The sequence below is a fragment of the Zea mays genome, chromosome 7, assembly GCF_902167145.1.
Source record: "Zea mays cultivar B73 chromosome 7, Zm-B73-REFERENCE-NAM-5.0, whole genome shotgun sequence".
Classification (NCBI taxonomy): Eukaryota; Viridiplantae; Streptophyta; class Magnoliopsida; order Poales; family Poaceae; genus Zea; species Zea mays.
In genome coordinates, this window is record NC_050102.1 from 49,695,885 (window position 1) to 49,705,720 (window position 9,836).

Below are 9,836 nucleotides of genomic sequence, written 5' to 3' on the forward strand. Positions count from 1 at the left end.
GGACCCTTTTATTGCTGGGTTTTACGAATCTATGACAAAAACAAATACAGAGAAGATTACCAAGGAGATAATGGTGGATTTATCTGAAGATTCTGATGACAATGATGATTTTGATGTGGAAAGTGGAGATGAAGATTCCAAAGATCGACCCTGGCGGCCAAGCCATACTGAAGTTTGTGATGGCCAAAGTGACTACTATAAAATGGAAGGAAACAATTGTCTTTCTGCAAAGGAGGGGTCAGTTCTAAAGCAGCAGCAAGAGGAAACCGATGAAGCGGCTATAAGCTACAAGGGGAAAGTGATTATTATAATTGATTTAGGGGGTTGTAAGAGGATTTTGCACAAGGATGGAGCTACTGAGATGGATGAGCTGGTGGGGTATGAAATGTTCATACATGATTTTGCGTGGTCTAACAAGAGGGGTGGCACCATCGATGGAGAGGTTTTCAATACAAACATGCCATGGTTGGGTGTGTTCAGTCCATGGACCCAAATCAACCTGCTACGGTTCAGCACAATAACGCCATGGATGTATAATGATTTCAATTCTGATGGGCACGTGCTTGCAGGGGATCCAAGAATGGATCGTTCTCATTGGAATGATGATGGCAGAAGTAAGAAGCCATATCCTACACAGGTTGGTAACTCTACCAGCATACCTTGGGATCCAGGAGGAGCAAATGCATTACATGACATGATGTTGCTTGAGGACAAGCAATACTTCGACGGGACGGTAATGTAACATCTGGCCCACTTGTGAAGTGGTGACACCGTAGCCCAGTCCATGGCCCAAGTCAAAATGCAAGAGTTGATAAAAAAGGACATCGAGAACACAAGAGGGGCATCGAAAAGAATATCCAGAAGAGTTTCCAGTCGTCTTCGTCGTGGAGAAGCGGCAAGGCGAGTTTGTCGGAGTCTCACGCCCCGTTCCTCGTCGACGGTGGCCACAGGACGTGACACAAACCCTCCACCATCCCGCTGCCACCAAAGAGGTATTGGAAGCGTGCCGCTGCCACCGTGAATGCGCGACCTGGCCATCGCTCTGGCCTCGGTTTGTAGTTGGGGTCTTCGTTGAAGCATTCTGGTGCTTGTGGTGCCCTCGGCAGGCGCGATTGATGAGCCACAGGGAAGGAATTTCTCAGCGACGCTACGCAGCCGCCGCGATACCGCACCTCGCCGTGGCTGGGGTTCCTTCGTCGCCGAATCCGGTGAGTAAGGTCTCCCATTCGTTCGTAGCAACCCTAGCGTAGTGTGGCTCCTGTTAATTTGGTAATTGGAGCTCTGGATTACAAACCGGACCTCCGCCGGTCATGGCAGCCACCGTCGAGGCCTGGGCGCCGTCGTGGCCGCGTCTGGATGGACGGGATCATCTGGGCCGTCAGATCCTTGAGAAACGGTTAGGATCACAAGTAGGATACTGATTCGACCGGGTGAATGGCGGCCGTCGATCTAGAGCTGGATCTGGCGTAGTAGGATCCTTGTCGTTGAATTTAGATCCGACGGTGCTAGGCGCGTACCGATTCATCCAAGGAAAAGTCTAATCCTAGCGGTCGAGTGATGATCCAACGGCGGAGATGCACCCGCACCCTTCGGCATGGCAATTTCGCTTATGAGCCCTTCGGTTTTTACAGAATAAACCCGCGGTCCGCGGTGCAGTGTACTGAGTCTTGGTGTAAATTGCGCGATTAACCCTGGATTTCTGTTTATTTGACGCGCAGTCCAAAAAATAGTAAAAACAGAGAAGTGATACTAGAAATTGATTTTTATTACAAAAATAATTCTAGAAACTTGGAAAATTTATATCTAACTCATTTTAATTCCAAATGGATCCATTCCAATTTCTATAATTTTGTAATAATATTCTTTATCACCTATTGCCTCTGTTTTGACATGAAAACAATAATAAAATTGATCTCCTAATTAATCTCATATCAAATACATAAAATCTTTGGAAATTCATAACTTCCCCATTTAAACTCTGAATTGATCTGTTCAAGTTGCGTTAGTTTCGTATAAATATTTACTACACAGTAAACATTTATTATACCATGTCTCATTGTTTTATAATTAGATTTGTATTTAACTGATGTTGGTTAGCCTTGTTAATCTACTTATCATTATAATCTACTAGAAAATGATCTATGGTCAATTCATAACTTAGATTAAAGTTGAGATAATTATTTATAGAATAATCTCTCATATGATTTATATTAACCAATTTATAATATAGTTTAATATTTTAATCACGCAGATCTTCTATAAAATCATAACTTCTTAATCATAACTCCAATCGTAGTAGTTCTCGTTCCCACGATCTCGTAGCAACGCGTAGATTATTATTATTCAGTTTGTACTTATGTTTGGTGTGATGTTAATTTTGTCTATACCATGTTTGTTTGTATTGCTACGACTAGCAGTGCGGTCACGAGGACCCGAAGAATCACCCTAGTAACTGGAATCTCAAGTGCCAGGCAAGTTGTGGGCTTGATCCACTTTTGTTACCCAATAATATTCTTTATTATCACAATTCATGCATAGGTTTAATTTTGAAGTGACCCAATAGGTCACCCTAGTCTGTTTATCCTGTTTACCTTGTTTACCCCTAATTCACTTGGGTAGTTATGCTATTGCATTATGTGGTTTCGGGTTAATATTTCATTATATCCATGTTCTTATTATTCTGTTATGTTATTTATGTTCATGATAAGATCATTATGTTAATGGGAACATGGAGCGACCACCCGGGAAAACAGTGCTACCACAAGGGTAGTATGGGATGCCCTTGGCTGATTAACTAGGAAAGCTAGTGGATGACTACCTTACCCGAAAGGGGCAAGGGCAGTAGGGGAGTGGGTTGTGTAGGGAGGTCCTTGGGTTGATTTTGCTGCGATGGCGGTCAGGCGAGGGATCCCTGCATTGGAGCTTCCTAAAAACTGTAGCGGGTTTTCTGAAGCTATTGGAACTTTGTAAAGGCCTCGTAGTGTTACCCTGTCTCACTTCCTTGGTAGAGGTGTATGGGATTCATGACCCCTTGGCAGATGGGTCACATGACTTGTGGGTAAAGATGCGCAACCTCTGCAGAGTGTAAAACTGGTATACTAGTCGTGCTCACAGTCATGAGCAGCTCGGATCCTCACATGATTAATCTATGGAATTAAAACTCAATTTGTCATTTGCATCGCATTGAGATTATTTTATTATTACTTTTACTTATTATTACTAGGGTTTGGTATTTACTTATACTTAGTAATTGCTAATAAAATTTTGACCAACTTATAAAAGCAATGCTCAGCTTCAACCTTTATTTTTTGATTAGCCTTACACTTCACATGAACTCCCACCTTTGGTGAGTTCATGCACATTATTCCCCACAACTTGTTGAGCGATGAACATGTGTGAGCTCACCCTTGCTGTCTCACACCCCCCCCCCCCACAGGAGAAGAACAGGTGGTTCAAGTGGAGCCATACATCGAGGAGTTCGATTCGATCTAGGTGGTGTCTCCCAGTTGACTTTCTGGCGTCAAGGATGGATTTTAGATCCTGTTATATTTATCTTTTATTTTGTAAGATTTCCGCTATGTAATAAATACACTGATTATTGTGACATTTATCTCTATACACTCTGTTATTATATATGTTGTCTTTTTTGGCGCATGTATGAGATGCACCCGGCATTGCCCCTTAAAACCCGGTGTGACAACCGTCCAGCCTCTTGCCATGGAGGGTACACGCTACTCTCGCCATCTCTCAACTCCCATTGTGTGTTGGCCTTTCTGATATTGGTCTGCCTGAGGCAAAGCTTACCCATGATGAGGCATGTGACTAGTTAAAAGGTCCTCGATCATCAGGCTTACATCGACACGGTCCTTAATCGACTCAGACGGAGACACTACACCGAGACTTCCTTCTCGTGCAAGTCACTTGTCCGGTCTCGTCTTTATCATTTTCAATCCCAAATTTTGGTACCTGACAAAGGTACATCTTGTCCGATATTGAACCTATCACGGCCATGATGGATCCACCATCAAGTTTTATTTTCGAAAACATCCCATTCCATCTGAAGCATCATCTTTGGTTTAAAACAAAACCTTTTTGTTTTCTAAAGCAAGACTAAGCATCAGAAAACCTTTTAATAAAACAGGTAATCAAGAAATGGTAAACAGTTCCAAGGAAGGAAATGCAGCAATTGGTTGAGGACTCAACTCCTATCACCTAATGCATCATTCAAGTGATAAATAGTTTAAAATCACAAGGAAAAGGTAAACGCACCGGGGCTTGCCTTGTGTTGTAGGGGAGTCAGGATCTATTCCACAGATATCGAAATAAAAACTATTCTCGACAGGTGGAGTTTCAGTCGGTGGTGCAGTCTCCTCTTCTTCAACACTTACTTCTTTTTCGTTTTCTATACATAACCATATATAAACATGAATGCTCATGTGATATTATGAATATGCAACTATAATAGAGATACATCAAGTTGTATCTTGAATACAACTTTCCTTCATGGTACCCAAGGGAAACTAGGGTTTTCTGAGTCAGTATTCCACTAGAATAAAGCAACTACTACCTAAAAAGCTAGGGTTTTGGGTTTGGGGATCAAACAATGTCCAAAACATGTCAAACTTTACCCAAGGACTCTAACTATCATATTAAGCTTACCTAAAAAGTTTTATGATTTTTGGAGTCATCAAATAATTTCTAAAATTTCAAAAGTCTAGGTTTAGGCCTTCTTAAATACTAAATAATTCCTAGTTTGGACTAAAAATCTTGGAACTATTTTTATTAAACACTAGAGAAATTTAGGAGTCTAGTAAAAATTGTCTCATATTTTTATAATTTTTCTAGAATTTTATATAAATTCCCTAAGCCTGGCAGAAAAGAAAAAGAAAAGGAATGAATAGTAATGGGCTCAATCTAACCTAATCTGGCCCATCACCAGGCAAACGTGCCCGCACGCGCCCGTGTTGTCCATGTTGCACAGAGGACCTCGGTCATTCAAATAACCGGTAAAGAACCCTGCACACTATTCATCCGTGTCTCTGGCATTTACTCAGAGGCCCCTGCATTTCTATTTCTTCGTAGCGCCAGGTCCACAACGGTGCACGGCGACGAGCATACCTCCGGCGAGCCTGTACCGGCCGAAATACACAAAGGCTAAGCTTATTACTCGGTCGGCACCAAATTCTACCCCTGGCGACCCTAATCCCTGAACTAATTGCATGAATCTCATCCAAAATCTCTCTGCCCACGACGACGGCGAAAATCCGAGATAATCTGAGGTGTTCACGACGATTTGGTGCGGTCTAGCTTAATCGAATGGGTCTACGAGCAACAGGGGGCTTGAGGGAGGCTAGAACACCAATCAGAGAAGCTTGAACTGACCTGCAGAGGGCTGGCCACGGCGAAGTGTTCACGATGGCGCGGAAAACGTATTTGGGGGAACACGAAATTGGGAGGCTCTGGTGGATGATTTGAGGCAAGGGCTGGTGCGTTGGATGCATACTTACCTAGCGGAACTCACTGGGTCAGCAATTTATAGAGTCCTACGGCGGTGGCATCTAATTTTGAGAAGGCGCGCTGGCGGCCGGAGAGAGGGGAAGTGTAACAACCCATGTGTTTATTGTCTGCTCGGCCATGAGTGCGGACTTTAACACGTGATAGCGGTGCATAACAGTCTCTCTATCTTAATCTGTTTCGTCTGTCGCGAGTTCGACATCGTTTTTATTTTTTTATCTATCTGGGCTCTTCCTAAATTTTCGTGATGTTCAGAACATCGTTGTTCCGAAAATCGGTGCGTCCGGTGATTATTTAAAATTCATCGCTCACGCGAATTCGAATTCGGGAGCTCGACCTACTCTTACGATTTTATCCCGGGCAAATTAATTTGAACTCGACGACTAAAATATTCGGGGCAAAATAATCTGAATCGCGTATTGTCCGAGTGAAATCGTGCGTGAGGTTATGATCCAATTTATCCTTCAGCACACTGTTTTCACGTATACATTAGAAGATATGGTTTCGGCTAATTTTAATCGAATCACGCAGAATAAATTATCGAAGCCGAAATCTGTTTAATTTGGTTCGTTGCTTCTCGCTTCGATTTAAATCATAACCCTAGAACTCAGGTTAGGTTTTCGCGACTTGTGTCGGAATAATTCAGGCTTACGTGTGATGAATTTAAAATTCGAGAGTAAAGCTGAGTCAAACACGGATTGTTTAAAAATGTTGCAGTATAAATTCTGATCAAGATAAATCATGGCCATGAGATTCAAATCGGAAATAATTATTGTGCTTAAGATACATCGGAGAAACGATTATAAAATAATTAAAAAAAGAAAGAAAATATCTCCTAATCCATATCCTCCCGCCGCCCCCTACCCGTGATCTTTCTCTGCAGCCGTCGCCCCTGCTCCTTTATCTACGCACGTAGCTTGCTGGCGCTTGCTCCATCTCTCTCCCCTCAGCACGGCCATCTCCTGCTCCCTCCATGGCGCGCCCTCCTCCACCGTGAGCTCAGCGCCTAGCCCGAACTCCCAGGCGAGCCCTTCCCCCTGGTGTCCATAGCACGCGCGCCCTGGAGCTCACCACGCCCAGACAATCTCTCTGCTCAGTCCCTGCTGCGAGCTCGTCGGCATTGCCCCTGCTTCCATGGCTGGCCGCGCCCCTGCTCATCTTCCCCGCGCGCGCCTGCTCCCCATGGCCGGTTGCCAGCCCTTGTTCCTCCATCGGACTGCGCTTCGGCCCCTCATCCTCAACCTCCAGTCGTGGAGCTTCCCCGCCGCAGCCCAGCTCCCTCTGTCTGTTCCCAGCCGCGGAGCTCCTGTGCGCGCGAGTTCCTTTGGTGGACGCGCGCTGGCCGTGCTCCATCTCACCCCATCGCGGCACTCCAGCTCGCTGCGCGCCCTGCTCCACTATGTCGATCCTCCCATCTCCCTGAGCTCGCCCCTATGCTCGAATTTTCCCTCTCGGACATGGTGCTCTCCTTAGCCGCGACTTGCCGAGTTCCGCCTTTCTCCACTCTCCCTGCTCGCCCAGGTTGGATGGGGATCTACCTGGTGGTGTTTGTGGCAGTGGAGGCTTCCTGCAGGTGTTTCATGTGTTGGCGCTGCTGGTTGGAACCGTTGCCCGTCGATCCAGTGAGTCGTCGTTGATGGATATCCCATGCGTGTTTACCCAAAAATCGTCGCGTATGTCGGTCGCCCTGTGTGCTCGTCCTTGTCTTATCACAGAACCCCAACGCTGTAGATATCCAGCTCGCCAAATGTTCGATGGAACGTCTAATCTGATAAACGTCGCCGATTGTGGGGATTTTTGAGTTTATTTGATCGCGGTAAGGACTCGTCGTTTATATTCTATTTGTATTACCTCCAAAGTAAATATGGTGTGTGTCGATTGTTATTTATTTGGAAAAGCGATGCCTTGCCGTAGTAGTAGCCATATTGTTATATGTCTATAACCGATTAAGTGCCCTAGATAAATATCTAGCATTACCAAAATGAGTGAAAGCGAATAATATCGATAAGTTTGTGTTAGGATTGAATCCAGCTAAGTTCAAATAATATGTCTGGTAGAAAGTCGAAGCCTGAGTCATCGTTATTTTTGTGGAATTCATGGCGGGTTAATAACAGTACTCTGGTTTACTACTACTCACCGGATTATTAGTGAATAGGATAGATAAATAATTGTTCTTCCCCAAATTAATTAGTAAACAAGTAACATCATTAAGGCTATTCCTGTGAAAACCCGAGGACTATTAGTGGGGAGTGCGCATAAGCGGGTTAAATCTTTGGTTGCTTAGAAGGTCGTTTGGTAGAACTCTATGATGTTTGAATTAGATTTGGTTAAGCTAGAAAGGCACGACTATTGCACTTAGTCGTACGTCGATAACTAGTGTTTCCGTATGAAATAGTACAATGCCTCATTGCCAGGTGTTTAATTCGCGGACGTGTAGTAATAGTTAGTCTTGTACTATTCCTGTTTATATGCATTCATGTGCATTATGCAAATCATTTACGTACGATAATTAATCATGTGATGCGGAAGATGACCCAAGTCGACCCCAGGGTAATGCAGAGATTGGACATCTCCGCAAGACGACGTCGTCAGTCGGACCAACCTGAAGAGGGACCCACGGAGCAAGTATTAGAATAAAGGCTGATCACCAAGTGGACGACGTCTAACAAACACTAACCTAGTGTTTATTCCAGGCAAGCCCCAGTGCATTTGCCACCTCCTTGTTGTTTTAAAATCTTTATCACCTTGTTTGATGCATTAGGTGATAGGAGTTGTGTGCCAAACAATTGCTGCATTTCCTTCCTTGAAAAATTGATTACCCTTACTTGATACCCTTTTATGAAAAGGATTTTTATGATGCTTAGCCTTGCTTTAGAAAAACAAAATGTTTTGTTTCAAAACAAAAAGTGATGCTACAGATTGGATGGGAAGTTTTCAAAAATAAAACTTGATGGTGGATCTATCATGGTCGTGATGGGTTCAACATCGGAAAAGATGTACCTCTGCTAGGTACCAAACTTTGGGTTTAAATAATAAAGCTGAGACCGGGTGGTTGACTTGCAGGAAAAGGGAGTCTCGGTGTAGTGTCTCCATCTGAGTCGATTAAGGACCGTGCCGATGTAGGCCTGATGATCGAGGACCTTTTAACTGGTCACATGCCTCGTCATGGGTAAGCTTTGCCTCGGGCAGACTAATACCAGAAAGACCAACACACAATGGGAGTGGAGAGATGGCGAGAGTAGCGTGTACCCTCCATGGAAAGAGGCTGGACGGTGGTGTATCTGTGCTCTCGGTTGGCATGAGCCCGGTCTGGTCTTAAGAACCCCAGTGGCGAGTTGACATATGCAAGGGTTAAGTGCTACATATGTCGTGTGATCGGAGATCCCCAGCTGGGTATTAATCAATTTGGATCGCTGTTACTTCTCGGATATAAAGACTTGGTCACTGACTTACACATAGCAATGCAGTGAACTGATGGTATGATAAAAAGACGGCTAGTATAGGCCAAGTGCTTGAACTAGGGTAGAAAGAACTCTGGATGCAGGTAACTTCACTTAACTTGACAAGTAAAAATGGATTTTTAAGAATCCATTATTAGTAAGCATTTCTGCAAACAGAGTCTTTGATTCTTGATAAGCCATACCTTGATTCCCAACAGCTAGCATATCCTTGAGAGTCTTTTTCCTTAGTCGGGTAAGACTTGCGAAAGAATACTTCGTACTCAGGGTTTTCGAACCCATGTTGTTGCATGTATTAGGTTTGTGCTGCTGTGATGGTGCTAAGTGCCAGTGGGCTCGGCCTTCTTATAAGTCTAAGTACTTCTTCTATACTTCTTATTGAGGATGGTCACTGAGCTGGCATATATTTCAAACGTATAAATAATTTATAACTTTTCAAAGTATATTCATCTGAACCACTTTTGTAACCACTCCGATAAATATAATGTAAATTTGTTGTAACTTATAAAATTTGGTAATAAGATTTCCGCAGCAAAATGTTGGTGTGTGATTTGTGTTTACTTAATCTTGCGATCCTGGTTGTAAGTGGTTTATCCGGGGTCCATGGGACACTCGGATAGATCTCGTTAAGTTATCTGGTGCACATGCATAGCTGTTTGAGATCTTTGAGACAAGGGCAGGTGCATGTGGGCCCAATAACTTGGGAGGTTCTGCCACAGCTGGTATGGGAGCAGGATTAAGTATAATACAGTCACATACGTATTTTCAAAACAAAGTTTTGGTTTTAGAAAACCTATTTTCAACTAAACACATTGTTTGGCTTTGAAAAACAGTTTTGAAAAACTATAATGCTAGCGACATCCT

General features: G+C 43.7%; 1 pseudogene; it reads left to right on the forward strand.

Moving 5' to 3' along the window:
• Window positions 1-361: 361 nt before the first annotated feature.
• LOC103633868 (uncharacterized) lies at window positions 362-7,348 on the forward strand (annotated as a pseudogene).
• The last annotated feature ends 2,488 nt before the right edge of the window (window positions 7,349-9,836 follow it).